Source organism: Canis lupus, chromosome 5 (assembly GCF_011100685.1).
Source record: "Canis lupus familiaris isolate Mischka breed German Shepherd chromosome 5, alternate assembly UU_Cfam_GSD_1.0, whole genome shotgun sequence".
NCBI lineage: Eukaryota > Metazoa > Chordata > Mammalia > Carnivora > Canidae > Canis > Canis lupus.
Genome location: NC_049226.1, coordinates 6,335,264 through 6,360,684, shown reverse-complemented (window position 1 = coordinate 6,360,684; position 25,421 = coordinate 6,335,264). Strand labels below are relative to the sequence as shown.

Here is a 25,421-nt window from a genome sequence, read left to right as displayed (position 1 = left end):
TACCAGTGCCTAGAATAAAGCTAAGAAGATGTTAAGAACTTGATAAAGACCCTTCAATTCTGGTGCTAATATCTTCTCAACAAAACAGATGGCTTTTTCTGATGTGAGGGCCTTCATAGATGGTGTTATTAATATAGTAGGCACCTGACACGTGTGTTATTGAGCACGGAAATGTGACTGGTATAAATTAAGATGTGCTGTAAGTATAAAATACATAGTGAATTTCAAACAATTAGTACAAAGGAAAGAATGCAAAATACCTCAAGAATAATTTTATACTGATTACATGATAAAATAAAAGTATTTTGAGGATACTGAGTGAAAGAAAATACATTATTATAATAAAGTTCACCTGTTTCTTTTTATTTTTTAATTAGGTTACCAGAGAATTTAAAATTACAAATATGGCTTACATTATATTTCTATTGAAGAATGCTGTTCTAGAATATAATATTCCAATATCTAAAAACAGTTTGGGGGAAAAATGTTAGGATGCAAATCAAAGAGTAAAGAGTTCAATTTCTTAATCATTTTTGAAGCAGTTCATATTGTTTGGATGTGAAGAATAAAGATTTTAGAAAGTGAATTCCCTTTTATATGGGGTGTGAATCTTTTTTTCTTTTCCAGACATGAAGCAAAGGAATTTTGGTAAAACTCAGAGTGGATTGGGCACCCTAAATTTGGGTTATGCTAAAAGGATTATTTATTTGTTCATTTCTGGCAGTTTTGATAGAATTCACAAGAGAGACTGACCTGGGTTGTCCCAGGTTTGTTTTGTTCTAATTATGTTTCAAAGTTATATTACTCATGAAAAGATGCATGTAGGTTCTTCAGACATGGTATCTCCATTTTATAGTCTAGACTAAAAAGCTTATTTTCTTATGGACCACTCATCTAAAAAGAGTAGATTATATCAAAGAAGGAAACACCCAGCCAAACTCTTCTGTAATTGTGGCATGATTGAGTGTCCATGGAACTAGTCTAAACATGATATACTCACCCCATTTTGAGGAAATTTTCGTGCTGGTCAGTGGGGCTTAAAGGGAATAATATGTTTGTTTAGATCGATTTATTTATTTATTTATTTATTTCAAAGAGAGTGAATGAGAGTGGGGGAAGAGCAGAGGGAGAGGGAGAGAGAATCTCTAGCAGACTCCATGCTGAGTTTGATCCCAGGACCCTGAGAGCACAACCTGAGCTGAAATCAAGAGATGCCCGCTTAACTGACTGACCCACCTAGGTGCCCCTAAGGGGATAATATGTTGGCCCTATCTTTGAGGAGTGTATAGTTTAGTGAAGAAGATGACACACGAACAGTTAATTTCAACATCATGTGGTAAATGCTCTGATAAAGAGAAATACTGGATGCAATTGGTACAGAAAAAAAAGAAAGAAAGAAAGAAAGAAGAAAGAAAGAAAGAAAGAAGAAAGAAAGAAAGAAAGAAAGAAAGAAAAGAAAGAAAGAAAGAAAGAAAGAAAGAAAGAAAGAAAGAAAAGAACCAGACTCAATTTAGTTAATATCTCTGTGTGTGTGCACATGTGCGTGTGCAGGTGTGTGTGTGTGTTTGTGTGCTGGCTAGTGGGAGAGATAGTCAAGGAGGAACTAAAACTATATCTCCAATTACAAATCAATGTTACTGATTACATAATAGTTAGACCGTCCTTATTTATCATCATCTCATGACAGACAAACTAGATTAGTTTGAAAGTGATCACTTCCTCCTTATCAGGACTTTCACTATAACTGTCCCAAATAGTTTGTGCTAACAAGGAGTAATGAGATCAAGGGATAAGACAGCTGTTACAAAGATTGACTGCATTTCTTTAGTTAGAAACTCTCTGCCAATAAAAAAGGGATGGTGTCTTTCTTCCCAAACTCTGATGGCATGACTTGTTATGATTACTCAGCCAGCCACCCTGGTCCATCTGTGCAACCCACTTCAGCACCCCTCTGAGCATTTGAGCAAATCCAAGATGGCTTCCTGAGAAAGTCCTGGTCTTTGCTGCAGGATCCAGCAAAGTCTGTCTTTGGAGGGGTTGGAATTCCTTTTATTTAGGTGAAAGAAGAGGCTCGGCTCCTCAAGTGCCTAATAAAATGTCCAAACTTTGTCATCTGCAGACCCAGCATCAAAAGCTTGTGGAAATTCCTTCAATCAGGAAGCAGCTCTGGATCCAGCTATAGGCTTGAAATGTAAATTAGTGAATTCCAACACCTGTCGAAATCAGAAATAAATGCATTAGCATTCAAGGAGATGGGGGTTCAAGGTATTCTAAATATGTTTTTTTTTTTTATCAAAACACAAAATCTCTTTTCCTAAGTTAAATTTTCAGGTGATATCCTTGGCTTACTATTATTATTATTATTACTCTACATTTTTCACGAACCCATTGCTAAAAAGATCATTCTTTATGTAGTTCGGCCATCTTCTTTGCATCCAAAAATTCATTTTAACTTAGAATCTGAAGCAAAAATAGATTTTTATCGGATGATCAAACTATAACCCATTATGTTTCTTTAATTGCCTTGCCTGTCAGAAAGCCCAAGCAGAACTAATGTTCAAACAAAGCAACTGCATTCGGCCTAGGTCAGCATTTCCCAAAGGGTACTCTGTAGATCGCTACTGCAAGCTGCTTTTCCAAAAAAAAATGTGTTTAATGGCCACAAGTGTGAGAAATGAGATTTACAATTCCATTAGCATATTAACAATTCTAAGAGGTCCAACAATGATTGTTTGAATTTATTTTATCCAACCTCTGCTGAATGTAGTTGATTACACAATTCTGTCTTTGCATAATACTTCTCATGAAACACACGAATGTGGGAAAAGGCTGACCTACATCACTGATTTTGTTTCTCTCGCTCTTCTAGAGATGGGTTTGTTTCCCCTACTTCTGCATCTATCTTTTACAAATGCATTAAAAGGCATAAATCGTAAATAATTTGTGAGTGTGGGTATGTCTCTCTATATATTGAACTCTGTATATATGCCAATACGCACATATGAAAAGGTCCAACTTCTACTCTGCTCCTTTTATTCTAGCTCTATAGATATTCTTCATTTCTGTATTATGAAGTGTGTATTTATTACGGAGAAGGTCTCAGTTTCAAATTGGCCTGCCTAGAAGATCTCCTCTCTGTTCCTGGCAGGATCTGTATATGAACAAGAGCCTTCTAGGGAAAACCCAAAGCCCTTCAGGAAGTGGTCTGTGATGATATGATATAGTAGCTGATGAGTTTCCTTCTGAGTCAGGGCTGCCACAAGGGGGTCCCCAGGAATTGACACCTCTCCAAAAAGATGTAAAGATGTTAGTGCTGAGGTCATGACCACCTCTACCTTTGTTAAGGGCCCTCTAGGGCTTTTCCCAAGTCACTGAGATAAATAGAAGCCAAACCAGATTTCAGCCTAGTTCCTCCCCTTTCTCTGAATTTCCCTTACTTCCCTGTTTTAATACTTCCTTGGAGTATCTTGGGTTGCCTGTTTTTGGTTTCACATGCTTCTACCATGAAATGCAAGTCCCTGTGCTATACCTAAAGCTGCATCATAAAGATGGCCCCCTGGGTTCATTTTGCATTTTCTCCCACATCTTTTCATGAAAAATTGAGTTGAAAGAATGCTTGAAGAATACCATATGCCTGGGGAAGCAGTAATGATGTTGCTGTTTATAGACCTTTAAGCTCTTCTCCACTGACAGGTCTTCCTCGATTTACCATGAGGTTAGGTCCCAACAAATCTATCGCAAGTTGAAAATGCCTTAAGTGAAAAATGCATTTAATACACCTAACCTATCCAACATCGTAGCTTAGCCTAGCCTACCTTATAGGCAATCAGAAAACTTACGTAAACCTACAAAGCCTATTTTATATATATATAAAAAATATTGACTATCTCATGTAATTTATTGAATAGTATATGGGAATGAAAGCCAGAATGGTTGTATGGGTGCAGAATGGTTGTAATTTTATTGATTGTTTACTCTGATGATCACCTGGCTGACTGGGAGCTGCAGCTTTCTGCCCCTGCCCAACATCCCGAGAGAAGATCCTACCACATATCACTCACTAGCCCAGGGAAAGATCCAAATTCAAAATTTGAAGTACAGTTTCTACTGAACGCATGTTGCTTTCACAGCCCTGTAAAGCTGAAAAATCATACATGGAACAATCATAAGTCAGGGATAACCTATGCTTAGTGTTTGCCTTCAGAAGCTCACTTCTGTAGGGCCATGTCGAGCTGGTTCTTACAGAAAAATACTCACATGCTGCTTTGTAAGGACTCAATGCTGCTGTGAAAGGATCCTAGGACTCTTGACAAGTAGTCAAAACCACACATAATTCATGTAAAAATAATTTGCAATGCTGAAATAATCATTACTCTGAAGTGTACTTACTTAAGTACTTGTTTCTTTCACTAGCCTCCATGGGTCTTAAGGGTAGAAGTTCCATTGACCAGTCCCTGCTTCTTCATGGCCTAGTAAGGTTCAGATATATTATTAGTTGTTAATAAATATCTATTGAGTAAATGAAACAATAAAACTAGCAGTAGTCACTTGAGAAACTACAAAAGATTCATTTACTTGGGAAAGCAAAACCAGAGCACCAAAGATTTGGGTCACCCACTGTCATATCAGGAAATGCTTCCTCAAGTGAAACATATCCCACCCACTACAGGCAAAGTACATTTCTTGTGATTCTGTCCTCAGTGACTACAGAGGGCAGATGTCACCTGTCTGGACTCTGCATTCTGACAATGCCAGACAAACAAGAGCTCTAGGAAACCTCCAGTCACATTTCTTTCAAAGCTTTTTGCTGTTCCTGAGCCCGCGTCTAGGATTCAGAAACACTGGCCAAGTTCTTCTTTGATAGCTGCTGTCTGGGAAGTTCTTACCTACAAAACAACTTTATATCTTAGAGCTTCTTCTCTCTAGAATTCTCCAGGTAATTCTCAAGCCATCCGTGCTCTCATTCTTCTTTGAAAGTCGGGGAGTTGGGCTCCGTGAAAGGCAACAGGCTGCCACTGAAACTATTCTGGGTGCAGCATAGGGGCTGACTCTCTGTCCAATAGCCAGCACTGCTTCTTAAACTAAATCCATCATTAAAAAAAAAAAATCAATGTTTCTAAAACTTTGGTTCAATAAACCGGAATCACCTGGGATGCTTATTAAAAGGTTATATTTTAACAGCAAAATCTGAATAAAATCTGTAGCTTAGTGAACACCACTAAACATGTACCATGTTTACACACACACACTACCTTTCATATAGGTGCTATATATATGCATCACAGATTATTATTCTGCCTTAAGAAGGAAGGAAATCCTGTCACAGGTTACAACATGGATGAACCTTGAAGACATAAGTGAAATAAGCCAGTCACAAAACAAATATTGTGTGATTCCACTCGTATAAGGCACCTAGAGTAGTCAAATTCACAGAGGCAGGAAGCAGAAGGGTGGTGTCCAGGGTGGGGAGTCGTTGCTTAAGGGGCACAGAGTTTCAGTCTGGGAAGATGGAAATGCTCAGGAGACGGATGGTGGTGATGATTATACAACCTAGGAATGTGTTTGATGCCACTGAATTATACACTCAAAAACGGTCAAGTGGCAAATTTTATGTTATGAATATTTTACCACAACTTAAAAAAAGAAGAAAGAAAGTAAGTAAGTAAGTAAGTAACAAGTTTGCGTGGGTGGCATCCAATTCTTGATTTCCGCTCAGGTCATGATCTTGGGGTCGTGGGATGGAGCTCCATGCTCAGTGTGGAGTCAGCTTGAGATTCTCTCTCTCCCCCAGCTCCCTCTGTTTTCTCTCTCTCTCTTTCTCTCAAATAAATCAATAAATCTTTAAAAAAATATAAACAATCAAAGTGACATTAGGGGAAATGGAATGAAGCTTATATTGAATTTCAATATTATCTTTGCAGCTATTTTGTAAATCTAAAATCATTTCCACCCCAAAAAAAAGTTTATTTAAAAAAAACATTTAAGAAAAACCCATAAAAACACTACTGGATGACTATATGAACACCACGACCAACAAGAAAAAGATATTTCTGGCCTCTGCACTAAATTATATGAGAATCTCTGGAGTTGGGGGTTGGTAAAAAGCCTCACTTTTTTAAAAGTTCTACAATTTAAGAACAACTATTTTTTAAGACATTCCTAACATGTTTTAAGAATTATCTTCTTTCTTTCTGCCTCTTGTAGTTAGTGATGGAATCAACTCTATACTAGAATTCTGGAGCAACCACTGTTTTCTGTGGATGCTGCTTCCTCACTGTGCTTTGAGTCTGCGGACCCAACATGGGCCACTGGGATTGTACGTAAGCCCAGAACGAGCGGCGTTGCCAGGTGTCTATCCCTTCCCTGGACCTTTTCTCCATGACTCCTGCTTTCCCTCCACTTCCACTTCTCAACCTTGTGAAAAGGGCTTCATTCCTGAGAAACTTAGTAACCATGGACTGATTGGGTCATGACCAAGCTTATTGCTCTCTCTCTTTCCTTACCACTTTCAGTGACCCCTTTCAACAAGGGTCAGAGCCAGATTTGTAACTGAATACAAGAACAACAAGCAGGAAAAGGTGACAAGAGCATCAAGTCATGCCGACCGCTTTAAAAGCCTTCTTGTTCCAATGCTGCACTCAATAAAAAGAAAGAACGAGGCTGCCATGATGGTCATGAGTGGGTTCAGCAGAGAGCTCTAAGGCCAGAGAGCAGGTCTAATTTCCTCTGTAAAAGCCACATCACTTCACTTCTCAATGCCTCAGTTTACCACTTGTAAAATGACAGATGAGAGAAACTCTAAGGGCTTTAGCAGTTTTGAAACTCTATGATTGAACAAAGCAAAACCATCCTGACCTCAAGTATTTGAATGGCCACTCGCCTCACGGATGAGACTTGCATTTTTTTGCAACCCAAAATTTTTGAAGAGAGACTTGGCACCGGGGTGATTCACACTAAAGCTTCTGAAAGAAAAAAAAAAAATTATATAACTTAGTCAACTTTTCCAGTTCCTCTGGGAGGGAGGAGTGTTTCTTTTCTTTTCTTTTCTTTTCTTTTCTTTTCTTTTCTTTTCTTTTCTTTTCTTTTCTTTTCTTTTCTTTCTTTCTTCCTTCCTTCCTTCCTTCCTTCCTTCCTTCCTTCCTTCCTTCCTTCCTTCCTTTCTTTCTTTCTTTCTTTCTTTCTTTCTTTCTTTCTTTCTTTCTTTCTTTTTTTTTTAAAGATTTTTTATTTTACTTGAGAGAGAGAGAGCACAAGCAGGGGGGAGGGATAGAGGGAAAAGCAGACTCCCCGCTGGGCAGAGAGCCCAATGCAGGCCTCGATCGCAGGACCTTGGGATCATGACCTGAGCCAGAGGCAGATGCTTAACAGACTGAGCCACCCAGGTGTCCAGGAGGGAGGAGTGTTGAGAGGAGAGAGGAAGGTGGCATCTGAGAGACAGTCAGAAGTGACTCTGTTTTTAAATATGTGTGAATGGCTCCTGTCCTACTGCTGACTATGCGTTGGGGAAAAGGAAACTGGGACAAGAAGTTAGGTATTCAAAGAAGATGCCGGGAGGGGTGGGGTGGGGGGGACGCTTGCTTACATCCCCATGTTCTCTCCTCACTTTTCTCCTGCCCAGGAATTTCTGATTCTTTTTGCAAGCAAAAACTCCCCCTGGACACTCTCCAGACTGGTTCAGCTGGTCCTATCTTTGGAATACAGCCTTGTGACATTTGCAGGCAGTTATGCTTGCTCGCCAAGGTCAGAAGTATAAGTATTTAATAAAGTTTGGGAACTATCAATCCAGTTGTGATAAACAGTGTCCCCAAGCCATTCTGAGCAGCAGAGTTAGCACCTTTAGCTCAGTGTAGAAAGAGGGAAACACACCAACTGTGAGCTGATAGAGAAGCCCAGGGAGAGTGGGACGAGAGAGCAGTGCAAAATTCTCAGGAGGAGGGGCTCCTTTTGCTGGAGTTACCCTTCCCAGGGTGAGCCTGACAACATCCAGGCATAGTGACTGCCTGAGGTATTCCCAGACCCCCTTCTTCCTGGGCTCTGGGGTACAGAAAGCTTACCAGCAGTACCGCAGGTGTATAGAATTTGCTTACCATCCCTCCTTTGCTTTCATTCTCTTTTTAGCATTGTAAGATCATTCTGCCCGGTATATGGACTCCCAATTTCATTCTCATTGCTGCTGAGCCATCTATGATGGTTGGTGGACTGTTTTGGGTCTTGGAGGATGGGCGGGGGATGCTTTCACAGTCACTAATAGGCTACTCTTAGGAGCACCTGCACACTGGGCCAACCATCTGTGGCCAGAGAGAGTGGCTGAGCCTGGGGAAAGAAGCAGGCAGGGTGACCAATGGAAGAAAGGCCTCAGCACACCCCTTTGCAGAAAACTCCTACAGATTCCCAAAAGAAGCAGACCTTAAGGAAAAAAGGCTCAGCCCACAGGCAGGAACAGAAGGCCAGAAACCCTATAAAAATGTGAGACAGAGTTAAAGCCTTGCCCACCTGCTTTGCACTCACACATGGGGCAGTGTCGTGGGTGACGGTCACACACAGTAACATTCTCCTTGCCACCCCACTACAGATTTGCCTCGTGACCTCAGTCAAGTTGCCTAACCTCTCAAAGCTTAAGATTCTCCATCAATGAGCCAAAGTTCAAAACACCCCATTCTAAGTTAGGGAACCTGGAACATTGCACATGTCCATTTATCTCTTCTGAGTGAACCTTAATAGTTGTCTTCCTGGAAAAACAATTAAGATGAATAATTTCTTCTCATGACTAGCCACCTTTTGCAGAGTTAGGGGAAAAATAATCCCCTTGCCATGGCACCTTTCTTGTGTCGCTGAGTCACTACGTATCCTGGATCCAGTCTTCTGCTCCTTGCTTCAATTTCCTGGTCTGTGAAAAAAAAATCCCCACCTCCCACCATCCTCAGTTCAACTGAACAAAAGTCCCTTGAACCACCCCCGCACCACCCAGTCCTGGATCTCACATCTAGATGCAAACACCTTTTACCTGCTTCTTGTGTCAGGGGTTGTCAGGTTCCTGAGACTCAGTGTCCCATGCTTGGGCAATGTCAGTTAGAGTTTACTGAGCATGACTTTTGTAACGAAGATGAGACTCAGATAATCCTACCCCACTACACAATTACTGTCTCCTCCTGTTCCAACCAAGGGTTACTCTTCCCTCTTGAGTAACAAGTTCTATTTTTTTCCTAATTACATGAAAGATTAAAAATGTGAAAAGCCTGGGAAGCCTGGGTGGCTCAGCAGTTTAGAGCCTGCCTTCGGCCCAGGGTGTGATCCCGGGGTCCTGGGATCAAGTCCCACATCGGGCTCCCTGCATGGAGCTTGCTTCTCCCTCTGCCTGTGTCTCTGCCAATCTCTCTCTCTCTCATAAATAAATAAATAATCTTTAAAAAAATGTGAAAAGCCTATCAGAAGTACCACCACACGTACCACCCACCTAACCAGGCTGCAGGAGGGGTGGGTTCTCGCTGACTTCTGGGGGACTCCGCCCGTCAGCTCAGAGCCAGAGATACTATTGGAGCAGAGAGGTGGCTCAGAGAGCATGTGTATACATTTATTTTGTGAACACTGTAGCGCAGGATGGGGCCCAACGTAAATGCTCATGCCCTTAGAAATCTTCTTGATTATTAGGGGGATCGGTGGTAGGGAAATAGCCAAGGGTGGAAATAAGCAACCCGTCTTTCTAGTCCCATTTGTGTGTCTGAAAGGTGCCTTGAGACCCCTCTGTAGACTCAGCTGTGCCTCCCACCACCTCCTGGAAGTGGGGTGCTGGGCGAGCAGTGGCAGCCCAAGCAAGCTCCCGCAAAGGCGTGTGGAGTGCCCCCCACCACCTGGGTGCAGAGCACACTGACATGCCAGACCGCCTGCAGCCTGATCGTTGATCTTATCGGGTCTGTCGGGGAGGTGAAGTGCATGTGTCAAGGGGTTCGTGCCTGTTCATCATTGTGGTTGCCGCGAAGTGGAGCAGCCAAGGTAACACTTGAAGCCATTTTTGCAGAGAATTGCACAAACATCGGTGGCTATTGAGAGTCAGTGGTTCCACTTCAGATCAAGCGAACACCCACAGAATGGCAAAGGCTGCTAGAGAAACACCGCAAACGCAGAGCAACGTACACACACACACACACACACACATCACCCAGAACAAGGTTCAAACCCAACGTCCCCGGAGCTAGAGGAAGTGCTTGTGCACCAACAAAGAAGCCAAAACTGGAAAGGAAAGATTGGTTTGGTGGCAGCAGGGACGGGGCTGGTACTGCAGAGTGTGGAAGCTGCCTGGCTTTCTTTGAGGGGGCAGTTCTGAGAGGAAAGACAAAACAAAACAAAACAAAGCAAAACACCTTGACTGTTCTCAGGGCTTGAAACTGAACATTTCTACTTCGGAGAATTGCAGACAATATCTTTCTCAAGGTGATGGTGGATGGAGCAAGGGAAGTCCAAATTTGGGGTTTCGAGGAAGCAATGGACATTTCCATCTGCTAAGCATCCAGGGGGCAAGAACCCACAACTGTTGATAATTCCTACCGTTACTCTTCTATAAGTATGATTTTTATATAAAGATTGTGTATAAAGAAGGTTTTTTTTTCCCTCCGAGTAGAAAGATAAATCATGATCTGATTAAGTAGGTCTTTGATGCATCTAAATTTGTGCACAGTGACCACCATGCATTCCTTGATTTGGCAAACACAGTAGAAAGTGGATGAGACAAATCTAGTGTTGTTCCGATACGGTTTATTATCTAGCAGAGGGAGCAGACATAAAAAAAAAAAACAAGCACAGAAATACATAATTATAAATTGTAATTAGTGTTTTAAACAAAGAACGTGTGGTGCTATGAGAAAGAACACTTTTACCCAGAAGTTTGAGCCTATTCAATAAGCATTTTAAAGCAATTATTATGTGCATAATTGTAGTGATATGTAGAAATGCCTGAAATGTGATCCTAGCCTTCCAGGAGTGCAAAAACCCTTTCAAGAATTCAGGCATGTTGATACATCAATAATAATAGCTGAAAGGAGAAATGATTTTTCATTAACTTATATTAAAAGCAACAGGTTTTTTTTTTCTAGAAAACAGTGTGATTATGCTTTGTGCTATATACACACACACATTTGCACCTTTCAGCTATGCAGGTCTGTGAGATTCTTTATAACTAAGATTCAAAGGCATAAAGCATATTTCTGTCTACCTGGTATAAACCATCCAACTCATGGGCATAGTGTCTTAGAGCAGAGTTTCTCAAGCTTTAATGTGCATACAAATCACTGGAGGGTTTTACAAAATACAGACTCTGAATCAGTTGGTCTGTAGTGAGCCCAGTTATATTTGGCATTTTTGTAACGATTTTGCTGATGATGAGAATGCTGGTTCTATGGACCACCTTGTGGGTAGCAAGGCTTTAAAGAAAGGAATCAAATTCTCTAACACTGTGTTCACTCAGCATTCTTTCACTCAACGTAAGTTTCCTGATTACCAACTGGGGTTGGCTTATATTAAGCATTAACAAGCCCTTCCCTATTTTTTTTTAAAAAGGTGTTCATACACTAGAGATCGAACAGTACACAGTTGTTTGCAATCTAAGTAACCATATATCTGGTGTAAATACTTAATTTACATTGAGTTGGGATGAACCAACCAAGATGTCAAAGGCAGCATCAAGTCTCAATACCTCTTTGGGATTTGTCAATGATTTCACTGCAATGGAAGACATAAGTTGACATGGACATAAATTTATATGCCACAGGTAGCTCTGGAACCCAACAAGGCTGTGCTTTAGGCTCAATGATCTCTCAGTACCTCCAAGGTGAGCATGGAGTGCAACCTGCCTTTCTTTACAACTCATAGCGCCTCCCCCTCAAGTTTTTGCACTCTGCCATCTTGCAGGCTCTTGGCGGGCCGGCCAAGAGCGGCTGTAGGTCTGCTACTGTCCCTTCCCACATGACATTTATCAACCAAATGAAACTTGACACTAGAATCGTCATTTTAGTGAGAAGATGATAAAACTCATTTCACCTTTCCACTTGATAGGCTGATAATTCCCTCTGTGCCTGATGAGTCTTGGCGAGGTTTGCCCAAAGAACAGATTCAAGCTGCACAGGGCATGCTAATGCATGTCTTCCCCTTTCATGTTAGGAGTTCTTTTCTACCCAATCATTTTCAAACCTCACACAAATGGAATTTCCAAACCCGGGTTTGAAGAAAGCACCTTGACTTCCTCCCACTCACATCATGAAGAACATCAAAAGCCTTGATAAATGATGAGAAGAGGTAATATTCTAGGCACAGATGAAGCCCTTCCCCCCTCGTTTCGGACTGTCAGGGAAGTAATTGATGTGCCTCCCCGAGCACGATTGCTTCACACTACCAACACCCTTGTGTCCTGCTGGGAATTAACCCTGTCACTTTGTCTAATTCTCTACCGGTAAGAAGTATTCACTGCCAGAGACTGACCTGTCATTGGGGGTGTGATTACTTGAAGGCAATTGCAATACTTAATATTCCTCAAATGAGGGACAATCTCAAGAATAGAGGAAAGGATGACACATTTTTAAAAAGGGGAGGGGAGACAATTGTTCTTCATTCTCCAGCTACAGGTGAATTGCTATCTACACGATCTGAACTAACTGATCCAAATCCAAGTCTTAGTAACAGGAAGAGCCAGTCAGAGATTCGAGAAACCATTTAGTAAAGTGCTTCCAGGTATGCCATGGTTTATTCATGTTACAAATATTTTATGAACATTTCCCATGGGAAGGCACTATTACAAACCCTATCCATTGTTTTAGGAGGAGAATACTCAGCAAAGGGGTAAGAGATACTCAACTGAGAGGACGTGTGGAAGATAAGAAATGTAAAAATTTGAATCTGATGCAGTGGGAAGAGCCTTGGGTTTAGGGGTACTGAGGTCTAATCCTGCCCCTACCCTTAGCTGGCTCTGAGAATTTAAGCTTGACTGAACAGGCTCCTAATTTCCTTACTCTCAATTAAGAGAATTGGGTCCTTGGCGAAGCTAATGTTTTACGGCTTCACGTAATTAAAACCTTCCTATCTTCTAAGGAAATTGCATTTCTCCCAATTCTTTATCTTGCAGGTGATTGCCGGCTTGATACTAAACCACTCACCATGAGAGGCCAGGGGATGTGAGATGAGCTTCATCACCCCTCAAAATAGGTTCTGTCCCTCGTTGCTTCACAAACCAAGGGATAATCTTACACAATCAAAAAGGCGCATCTAGATATCTCTTCAGGTATCTATAGAGGGCATACTCCTTCTGTTTTAAGAAAGCAAAACTAACAAGATTACCAAGGTCAAAATAAAATTACTCTCTCCCACGAATTCTCCTCTGAAATAAGTTTGAATACTTGGGGTCAAGCAGCCTAGAAAAACATTCTAGTTTTAATCCATGTCTCTTTTGGCTTCTGTGTTTGCCAGAGGAGTCTTGGAAAGAACAGAGACATAATATACAACTAAATTCAAATTTTATCTGCTCTATCTCACTTAACTCTCATAATAATCTTATGATGGCAATTATGCCCTCCACTTCATAGATAGAGAAACCGAGCTTGGAAAGGTTAAACTGTTCCCCGAATACCATGCTGCTTACATACAGTGCAATAGAATTTGAACCCAGATCTAACTCTTGATATTCAATCTTAGGTATCTGCTTCAGTTGACTTGCCTGCAAAAATGGATCAATAATATATCGATATATATATTGACCAAAAACAGATCAACAAATCATGGTTTTGTAGAGAGGGTTAAATGACATGATATATACAAAATGTGGCATGAGAGGCACTCAAACTTTATTGCCTTTTCATATATAAGAAGACACAGATCTGCACTATGGGATTTAGAAATAAACATTTTTTATGACAGAACGGGGGAGAAAAAGGAAAAAGAGCATTGGTGGTGCAGTTGGATGAACTCTTCCAAGACCTTTCTCCAAGTAAGTTATCTTTCCAAGGTTCCTGTTATTACTTTCTCAAAGGCTTTGTGCTTATGAAGCAGATATGGGCTGAGGAGGATGGGCCAGGCCCTGTGGTCACTCTGCAGCCTTGCTTGTGTTGGGTCAGCATGCTAGTGCTCATGCCTCCGTAGAGAGTGAGCACCCTTTCTGGAATCTTGACAGGAAATGCAACCTCCCCCCTGAGCCGCCACCACTCTCTCCAGGAGTCATGGGTGATGAAGATGTTTCCTGCCATTCTACACAGGACAGAGTTAGTTAACCCTGGTTTCATTATCAGTAGAGTAGCCGGCGATTGGACCTCTGCCCCCTACAGAGAACAAGCAGCCAGGACTAACCCTTTGGCATCACCCCATCTTGGTTGCAAGCAAGCAAACCTGTCACTTTCCTGTTTTATCTACACATGGTGTTTGCTTCCTTTGACGTGGATTCTTACACTCAGGGTGGGAGGGATTTCTCGAAAAACAACATTTGTTGTATGCCGCTGATTCCCTGTCTCCCCACCCCTTTCTCTTTCCTTTTCAAGGCTCCAGGAATTGCTAAATGGCACGTCCTGAACACCCAACACTCAGCTAAAAATACCCGAGCATGTGCTTATCTACATCGGGGCTTCCTCTCCTGGGGCTTTACAGACGTTATCTCATTTATCCTTAAAAACACCCTGTGAGGTAGGATGTGGTCAACGAATACTATTCCAGAAAGGTAAGGAAGGCTTTGAGAGGAAAGGTCATCGTTTGAGGTTCTATTCTGAGGCCTGGTCTTTAACTTCTCAGCTTAAAATCCCAATCAATGTGCATTTTCCCTTTGGATCCGTGGGAGTCCATATAAAGCAAATACAAACCCAAGAATCCTGGTCCATAGGAAGAGACCAGGTTTAGATGGCTTTGAAATTCCTGCACTGGTTCTTCTGACTGCCTTAATTATATTCATCACATCTTTAAAGACTAGTGATCCCCCGCCTTCCGCCCTTACTCATGTTTTCAAATTGCCCTATATATTCTCCAGATTTACCTCTTCTGCTACCATGGTTATGACTCTCATCTATATAAATCCATTGTAACTACCAGCCTTCTGTAACTCTCACCATCTCTTCATATAATAACTATATCTTAGAGGTTTTACATAAATTTTTCACATGCACTTCAAAAATGTGTTCCTCAATGTTCCTTGGTTGCCTATCTCAGAACCTGGGAATAATGACCCCATTCCCAAACCTGGGACTCATGGCAGATTCCAGCCCCTCTTTTATTACCACGTGCATGTGTTTACTGAGCTAGACCCTTCCACATGCCCCACCAGAACCATATTCCTTTCCCAAGCACAAACCCAAGGAGACTGACTTACAGGACATAAACAGTAGAGCTTCCTTGCTCTTTGGCTGCCAGTTGGGTCTGAATTTGGTGAGCACTGGTGGAGACTGGAATAAGGCAGGAGAGTGAGTATGCTTCCCTCCCACCCACCCTGCAGAGTCTCCATGGTCTGGCTGTTTTCTAGACATAAGGGCAGACTCCATCGCACATCCCTTTCCACAAAGCCCTCCCGGGGTTCCAGCAATCCTTCTACTGCCCATCAGGCTTGGAGGTGATAAAGGCTCCTGCTCCCTGATGCTAGCAACCCCAGGGCACTGCTCAATCCCCACTTCATTTCTTAAGCCTCACTGACACACTCTGTAAATAATCCCTATATTAAACTTATTAAAGCTAGTGTATACCATCTTTTTCCTGATGGGACTGCAACTATTATAGTCACCAATTTCTAGCTTTTTCATCCAGTTCAGATGACTGTATTTTAAGCCTTCAGAGCTGATTGCTGTTACTTCCAAAGCTATCTCCCTATAGTCTTTTTGCCATTGTTCAGATTGTCAGAGTGTCTTTTTAAAAATGTCCATGTAATTACATCAATCCTGAGTAAGTCCATCAAAGGCTCGCAGTGCCCTTCAGCCTATCATTTGCTTACTTGTCTATCTGTCTGTCTTTCTAGAGTAAGTCTTTTATCTCTCTTGCCAGGGCATCCTGCCCTCAATAAATATTTATTGAATGAATGAATATTGAATGGGACGTTAGGTCTTAAGGGAAATAAAGCTATTTCCTTTTACAATATTATTTTCTGTTAAAGTGCAATTTCTTGTCCTACTGAATGAGACTCATGGCTATGGGAATACAAACACCTGGGAATAATGTAATGCCTTTCTATTGTTCAGAACTCTTTTCAATGAGGAGTTATATCATGATAAAAAGTAAAGGCTCTAAGCAATTTCTCCAGGAGTTCTGTGACGGCAGACAAGTTACTTAATATTTTATGCCTCAATTTACTAATCTATAAAGTGAACATAGTTATATCATCTCACTCATGGGTTTACCACAAAAATTAAAGGAATTAGCACAAACCAAACACTAAGAACAGGGCCTGGCACTTGGTGAGCTCACAATCAATGTCAGCTCTCATTGCTTAACCTACCCATAGTTTACCACTATCATCCTGTGGCGTCTTTGTTTGTAGTTTGTTTAGCTCATTCATTCATGAAAACGGACCTCTACCTGAAAACTTTCTAATGTCAAAGACCATTCCAACATCTAACTTTTATGACTATGAGAGCTTCATCTCAAGTTGACATACAGCTGTCACTTTTCGTAGCTTCTGCTGAAAATACCCTTTATAAATTATCTCCTCTTCCATTCAATGACTTGTTAAGAAGGGAAGATAAAAAGAATACAGGTACTTAGAATGTCTTTGTATGTTATCATTGTGATTCCCTCATGTTCGTTTCCAAAACCAAAAGAATATTTCCTCCAACAACACTGAGCCTCTGTCTGCCTCTCTTTCTCCTCTTTCTTTTTGAGGAGACTCTTGCCTACATTTTCATTCCTTCCAGAGATTGATAGAAGTACATTAATTACACCTGGAATTATAAAGATAAACCAACCAAAGAAAAGTTTTTAAAAACTTATTATAGAATATATGTCTATAATTACAATGAACAATTCTAGAAAAAGAAGTATCAAGAAGAAAAATAGAAAACCATCATTCTAACATCCTGAAACCTTCACTATTAATATTTTATAACAATGCTTACAGGGGCACCTGGGTGGCTCGGTCAGTTAAGCATCTGCCTTTGGCTCAGGTCATGATCCCAGGGTCCTGGGATTGAGCTCTGTATCAGCGTCCCTGGTCAGTGGGGAGCTTGCTCCTCTGTTCTGCTTGTGCTCTCTCTCTCTCTATCTCTCTTTCAAATAAATAAATAATCTTTTTTAAAAAATGCTTACAGACTTTTTTAGATTTATATTATTCTTCATAGTTGAGAATATATTCTGCATATATTTTGTAGCCTGTCTTTTCCCATTTTGTCAAATAATAGTCACTCATCCAAACTATATATGAAAGTAGTTTTAATATCTTTAATTCAATAATTTAATTCAATGGCATTATCATATTCTATTATTTTCATATCAACCATTTAATTAAATATCGTCTATTATTAGATAAATTATTTCCTACTTTTTAAATAGGAAAACGTCTTTGGTTATAAATTTTTGTCCGCATTCATGAAAGATTCCCCGAACAAAATTGTTGGGTTGAAGAATATAAATATTTTAAGGCTTTGATATAACTTAATACAAAATTGTTTGCCAGAAAGTATATACCAATTTATGCTTTCACCAGTGTTATGTGAAGGTTAAAGAAGTCAGAATTAGGTTACCCTTAGCAAGTTCTAAGTTTATGTTTTGTTTCATCTTTTCTCATTGAAAGTCAAAGCCTATGTAGGTTTTTGTTTGTTTTTTTTTCAAATTTCTATTAAATTCTAGTTAGTTAACATATAGTGTAATGTTGGTTTCAGGAGTAGAATTCAGTGATTCATTGCTTACATACAATACCCATCGCTTACATGCAACACCTAGCCCACTTGGCCCACAAATTTATGTTTTTTAAATGTACATTATAAACAATAACTATTAAAAGAGATATGAAGTGGCTTAATCCTCATGTTAATTTCATACTTTATTTCACTCCAGTTTAGACAACTTTAGTTAATTATGACTGCCATAATAAGGAGTAGCTCCTCTGCCATCAAGGCTGCAGCTATCATTCTGGATGGTACCCTGAAGATATCCTCATGCTGAAGCCATCCCTAGACCCAGAGGATTATGGGAAGTCCCCTGCAAGAAGCAAGACCCTGGTCACAGGTTCCAGCAGGCTGCTTGTAGAGTCTGTATATAGAAAAGGAACCCCTCAGCAAGAAAGTGTTCTTTCCCTTAGTTATTCAATAAATGTGAGCTAAGAGCCAATTTCACGAGAGGAACTATGTTGAGCACCAGGAAAACCACATTAACAGGAGAGACCTAGCATGTGCATTTGCAACACTTACAATTTAGAGAAAGGAATGATATTAAACAATTGGCTACTGAATTAGATCTTTAATCATATTTACAATGAAGTGTGGGAAAATATATTAGCAGATATACAGAACATTCAATCTGATGAATTTACAATTACTGCTTGAGGTATAGTCATATGTCACAACTATTTTGGTGCTTGGAAATCACCCTATTATTTGTAAACACACAGGAAGATTGAAAATGCCATTTGATGACAATTTCTTTCCTTTATACTTCTTGGAGTTTCATGAAATCATGCATGCTCCTTGAACAGATAGAATAGGTGCTGTCTCCCTACAACAGTCTACATGTTGGAATAGAAGATGAACTTCCAATGCTCAACAGATAATGGCTTGGCAAAGATGGAGGGAAAAAAGTGAGTTTAGCTAAAATTTTTCTTTCCATGAATATAGCATCTCAGAGACCCTCAGTGACAAACTCCATGTAGTAAAGAAAATTAAGGCTCAAAGAATTTAAATGATCGATCCCATTTATAGCTTATCATGGAAAGAACTAGGAACTTCCCTATGAAAGAAATGGGCTAATTGGTTTTACAAATAGCCATTCATTCACTCAACCTACTTGACCAGCCAGTAACAGTTCATGCTGAGAAAGTGACCAAAAAAAAAAAACAAAAAAACAAAAAAACAAAAAAACAAAAAACAAAAAAAACTCCTACATCCGTTTATTGCTTTTACTATAGCCCTTCACATGTTTTGTTTCATTACAGACTATATTCCATAGATGCATCTTCTTACATGGCAAAGGATGGTGATATTTCAATCTATCTATCCCCATCCGTCACATCATATGGATCTAGATCAAAGTGCAGATCTAGGAGCACTGTCTATTGTCCTCTGTCCCATCCACACCAGGCTTCTCAAGCTTCCTTTGGTGGCTATTTGCTTCAAACTATGAATGCAAGGCAGAAACTGGCCAAATAGGCCACCCTTACCACTGGTGAGGAATGGTGTCCTCTGAATGCTGAAGTAGCTTCCGCTAAATGGAGCAAAACACAGATTTTCAAACATAGGAGCCAAAGAGAAGTTCTCGAAGGAACAGTGGGACATACCATGGACTATTTACAGAATTCACTGCCTTGTGTTATGGCTACTGAGTTGCCTGGCAATTTGCATTGTTTGGTTCACAATCCCCAGGCCTCCCTCTGCAACCTCCACCCCCACCAACTGCCTGCTCAGCTATTGTCATTGATGGAATCATCTTGGCCTTCTCCACCCCGCACACCCACTGCCCTCCATCATCATTTCCCCTATTGTTTGTCGGGCCGGCCCTGACCCCTGGGTATTTATAAAGGCCACTTCCCGCTGCATCATTGTGTGCTCAGTGGCCCTCAGCTCCCCACATTTCCTGACAATGAGGGGGGAGCTTGTTAACAGCCTGAGTCCAACTCCTGACTTCCTCCATGTCCTGTTTACTATGTTTTGCAAGCATCTCTCTGGCCACTCCTCAGAGGCCAGCAGCACTGATTTATACCAGCATGGGCTGTATTCCTATTCCAGTCTAGCAGTTTGCCTAGAATCAAACAGCCCAAAGGATGAAGGACTTCCTCATAATGGACTGGAACCTTGAAAGGTGTTCCAGTCTTTGGATTAAGCAAAATCAAAGACCATGGTGGGATGAGTGCATTACATCATGTATGTTGGTGAAGGGAAAGAGCAGTACTTTGGTGCATCTGTGATTATAATACTTCAAAGTGTCCAATTCCTAGTCTGTTTTCAAACTTAATTTGATAAGGAGCTCCTTCCATTTCCTGTGTCCATGATGAGAGAACCAAAGCTCAGTCAATGTGAGTAAGAAATTTGTTCACGGTCATGAACTGTTGCAGAGCCCAGCTTCTACCTAAAAGCACTATGGTTGATAGCTTTGGTCATGTAGTCATTTATTTTAAAAAGTGTATTTATTTATTTTAAAATTTACTTAGTGTGTACCCGCACACAAGTGGAGGAGGGCCAGAGGGAGAGAGAGAATCACAAGCAGATTCTCACTAAGTGTGGAGCCCAACTTGGGGCTTAATCTCGAAATCCTAAGATCATGACGTGTGCCAAAACCAAGAGCGGGTGGCTCAACAGATTGCATCCCCTGGACATTTCATCCTGTACTCATTCTTGATGTTACCCCACTCCTTTCCTTCCTCAGGGTTCCAGTTTCCACCATCTCCCCATCTCCCCCTATCTTTATTTCCTCTCCAGGATCGTGGTGGGATACCTGATGTAATGTCCACTAAAACTCAGGAACTCCGTTTAGAAGGATTCTCTGTGGAGTCCTCCAGAACCACCGTTGCTAGAGAAGAACTTTCCAGGCTCCATTCACAGGATGAGCAACTTGTTAAACCAGACTCCAACCCAGACTGGCTTTTTGTGGTGCACTATGGATCCTGTCAGGAACTGACCTTTTAACTGATCTTTTTTATGATTGTAGCCAGAGCTCTGGATTGAATGGGAAAGACAGACAAAGGTGACTTAGCCACCAGCATATTAGCCAGGCCTGTTTCTCATACCTCAATTGTTTGGTTTGGCAAAACCATGACCCTTTCCTTGTGTCCAGGTACCAAAACCAGATATTTTTCTCCCAGGGGCCCATGTAGCCACTCTGTTTTTCTCTAATCATAGTACATCTACATTTCCTCGGGCACTCAAACTGAACATGTGTTATTGGTCTGGGCTGCATCATCCTCCCACCCTGCCGCCTCTCCCAATAAGCATCCTGTTTCATCCTTGGCTCTGCTGCTGCTCCAGCCTGAGAAGCTCCCGGCAGGCATTGGGCCAGTCTCTGGACTGGTGACAGGGTGAGTAATGCACAGGCCAGCCAGCAGGTCAGAGGGCAGTTGCTCCTGGGATTGCATCTCCTCAGATGAAGAGGATGGCTGACTGTGATCACCCCATGGAATTAGTTTCCAGAGCTGATGGGCAAGATAAAGCACATTAGCAAAATGTGCCCTCTTTGATTTTATGCCACAGGGGGCAAGAGCTTGCCTGGAGGACTTGAACTCACCACTGACCCTCTCCTAAGGCTACTAGTACCGCATAATCACCCTTATCAGCACCATAGTCATTATATAACACTAGAATGTTAAAACTGGAGGGAGCATGGCAAAGTCCCCTTTAATAAATGAAGGCACAGAGGTCCACAGGGCTCAAGTAACCTGCTGTAATCCACACCCAACTCCCCTGTCCAGCCCAGTGACCTCTTCAGCTACATTATGCCGCCATGTCTGGAAAAGTCCTCCCCAGGGTTAAGAGGGGAGGTTGGAAATATGAGTTACAGATAAGAGGATATCCTTATTTCTCAGGTTAACTTCAAAAGAAGACAAAGAATGAAATGCCAGGAATGAATTCTCCAGCCCAAGACACATCCTTCCTTGCAGGTAGCGGGGAGACAGAAGAGACTATGGCCTCCTGCCCTGGAGGACCAGTTTCCCCTCCACTGCCTTGCTCTGACCTACTTTGTGTGAAGCTGAAGTCACAGAGCCATAGCAATGAATACTAGAAAGAAAAAAAAAGGACACACACACATACACAAAGACAGCATTTGGCATTTCATCACCAAATAACACTTGTTCAATCCACAAATATGTACAGACTTGTGTGGTCATGCCAACACCACTCAACTCAAACTAGATAGACACAGCCCCTGACATATAAGATTCTTCAGTCAATCAGACAACCACGGATTCAGTCATTCTCTCACTTGTTCACTCGGCAAAGAGATATGTCGCAATATATATCAGTCTTCATTTATTTATTATATATTTTATGCCAGACACTAAACAAGCAGCAGAGTAATTCTGAGGAATGATACGTTGGAGACTACAGTTTGGTGGGGATAATAGAGGCATTAAAAATAGTATAGCCTGATGTGAAGATACGTATGGATACATAGATGTAGATATACACACATATACTATTCATATATAACCATATGTATGTATATATTTATCTTTCATACACATACAATAGAGATGTGTGTGAGGAGTATAAAATTGCCTGGGATGGATGAGGAGAACATCATAATTGTATTCACAGAGAGATAATAGTAGAGCTAAGTTGCAGGCTGGGGATGGGGAGAGCATAGGAGCGGCAATAGCCTGTCAAAGGAGGCAGAGAGAAGAGAGGCTTGAGGCTGCTCAGAGAGCCACAGAGAGTGCAGAATAAGTGGAGCAGGAAATGACATGATTCTTTGGGCAGGGCCCACATCCCAGGAGATCCCAGATCCCGGAATGTCATGCCAAAGAGGATGGGCTTTATTCTGAGGATACCAGAGATCCATTAATTAACTGAATACGATGACTAAGAGAATGATGCTTTCAATAAGGAAAACCTCTGGTGCTCAAGTGGAAAATGAATTGAAGGGAGGTGCAACAAGCAGCAAGAAGGCTCTGGAACAGCCTAGACGAGTGCTTCCATTTGTTGACACTGATCAGTGTCAGAAACTGAACTTATCACTTTACACCGTCTAATCAGCATCTGTCAACAAATATTAATGAGAAGCAACTAGTTTCCAGGCACTGTGGAACAACCAGACTGACAGTCTTCCCAACAGAGTGCTTCCTGAGAGCTCGCCATACGTCCAAAGGGCACATTATGGATAACATGACAGGTACCCTGGCAGTCAATCTCAAAAGAAACCTCTATGTTTGTTACTATTATTTTTCCAATTTTCCTGATGGGAAAATCAGGGCTTAGAGAAGTTAAATGACTTGCCTAATTCACACAAATCGTAACTATTAGAAAATTATTATTATTATTTTAAACCTTTTCTTTTTTTTAAAATGTTTTTATTTATTTATGATAGTCACACACAGAGAGAGAGAGAGAGGCAGAGACATAGGCAGAGGGAGAAGCAGGCTCCATGCACCGGGAGCCCGACATGGGATTCAATCCTGGGTCTCCAGGATCACGCCCCGGGCCAAAGGCAGGCGCCAAACCGCTGCGCCACCCAGGGATCCCAACTATTAAAAAATTAATTCAACCCCAGACAGTCTAATCCTTGGATTCACAGAGATATTCACTACTCCATTCTATTATTCAGAGGACACTCTCAAATTCTTGCATTAAACAGCTTTATCTTTTAAGGCCCTCACAGGTCTTAGGCACTTTTACTTTTGTAGACCTCATCTTACATTTCATATCAAAATGCCCCGAAAGCATACATTGAATATTTTACAAATACAACCAAATGAGTTAAAATTGATGTAGACTAGGCCTAAATAATATCACACTTTACAGGCATTTAATTAATCATTTATAAATTAGGATTGGGCACTAACCTCAGATTCAAGCTAATGTAATTGCAATTAGATATTATCCCAAGAAGTTTAAAAGCAACCTGATGCAAACTGGTGGAGTTGGGGGATGCTTTTGGAGATACATCTGAGCAGGGTTTGGAAGAATGAGGAGGAGTAAGTCAGATAAAAAGAAATGGCAAGCAGTCCAAGAAGAGGGCAGAAAGGCTGTGATGTGTGCATAAAGAGAGAGATATGGGAAAGCATGGTGGAGCTGGGAAATTTCAGGAAGACATTTATACTCTATGGAAATAGCTGTCATCCCAAGTGATATTTCCATGAAGAGAGAAATGTAGCTTATTTTTTATATGTATCTTTGTTCTTTGAACCCAAAATGCCAGAATAAATCAGTCAAGTGAGAAGGTTCCACTCTGAGAGGCATTCTGTACATAGTTCAGTGGTGTTCACATGACATAGCACACCTAATCATTTAGAGCTGCCCTCAAAACCTGAAGCCCATTGTTCCAGATGTCCTTACTAGGGGTTCATTTTTATTCTTTTAGGTGTGAATTTGATTTCTGGAGACAGCCTACATCCCAGTTAGAGCCTGGCATGAAGAATACTAAAAGCAATAATGCAGGACAATATTGGCCAACAGAACAATAATTGCAATCAAAAGTTTGCTGAAGGCTTTCTATATGCCAGGTACTGTACAAAATGGCTTTCCCACTTAAAAAAATATGTAGTAAATACAGAACTCTTATTCCTACTTTATTAATGAGGAGGAAAAAAGCTGTAAGACATAAAGAACTTGCCCCAGATCATGTAAAGATTCTGAACTGAAATGAGGCCTAAACCCATCATCTGAGTTCTTAACAACTATGACATTTTTTTTCCTCAGCAACACGAGACTCTAAAATGATGCCTTATAGGGGCACCTGGCTGGCTCAGTCAGTGAAGCGTGCAACTCTTGATTTCAGGGTTGTAAGTTCAAGCCCCACATCAGGTGTACAGATTACTGAAAAATAAAAATTAAAAAGTTAAAAATTGAACTACCCTGTGACTCAGCAATTGCACTAGTAGGTATTTATCCAAAAGATACAAAAATAGTGATGCAAAGGGGGCACTTGCACCCCAATATTCATAGCAGCAATGTCTACAATAACCAATATATGAAAAGAGCCCATCTGTCTATCAACAGATAAATAGATAAAAAGATGTGGTCTCTATTTACAATGATATATTATTCAGCCATCAAAAAGAATGAAATCTTGCCATGTGCAACAATGTGTGTAAACTAGAGGGTATTATTTTAAGCAAAATAAGTCAGTCAGAGAAAGACAAATACCATATGATTTCACTAATATATAGAATTTAAAAACAAAACAGATGAACATAGGGGAATGGAAGGAAAAATAAGATAAAAACAGAGAGGGAGGCAAACCATAAGAGACTCTTAACTATAGGGAACAACCTGAGAGTTGCTGGAAGGGAGGCGGGTGGGGGATAGGGTAACTGAGTGATGGGCATTAAGGAGGGCACTTGATGTAATGAGCAACAGGTGTTCTATGCAACTGATGAATCACTAAATTTTCAGCCTGAAACAAATAAAAATAATAAAATAACCTTTTGGGGTGCCTGGGTGGCTCAGTCAATTGAATGTCCAACTCAGTTTCAGCTCAGATCATGATCTCCTGGGTTGTGAGACCAAGCTTCAAGCTTCTGCTTGAAGATTCTCTCCCACTGTCCCTCCCCTCACTCACATGCTTGCTCTCTCTCTTTCTCCCCCTCTCTCTCTCAAATAAATAAATAAATATTTTTA

The 25,421-nt window shown here is 40.9% G+C and overlaps 2 long non-coding RNA genes across 2 annotated transcripts; one reads left to right on the top strand and one right to left on the bottom strand.

Moving 5' to 3' along the window:
* Positions 1 to 1,505: 1,505 nt before the first annotated feature.
* LOC102153240 lies at positions 1,506 to 19,449 on the bottom strand. The gene is made up of 4 exons (XR_005358827.1): positions 19,313 to 19,449; positions 4,887 to 5,081; positions 4,390 to 4,469; positions 1,506 to 2,213 (listed from the first exon to the last, which is right to left on the bottom strand). It is a non-coding gene; the product is annotated as an uncharacterized LOC102153240 (long non-coding RNA).
* A 248-nt stretch (positions 19,450 to 19,697) lies between these two features.
* On the top strand, positions 19,698 to 24,288 carry LOC119871990. The gene is made up of 4 exons (XR_005358826.1): positions 19,698 to 20,164; positions 20,568 to 21,163; positions 21,668 to 22,974; positions 24,163 to 24,288. It is a non-coding gene; the product is annotated as an uncharacterized LOC119871990 (long non-coding RNA).
* The last annotated feature ends 1,133 nt before the right edge of the window (positions 24,289 to 25,421 follow it).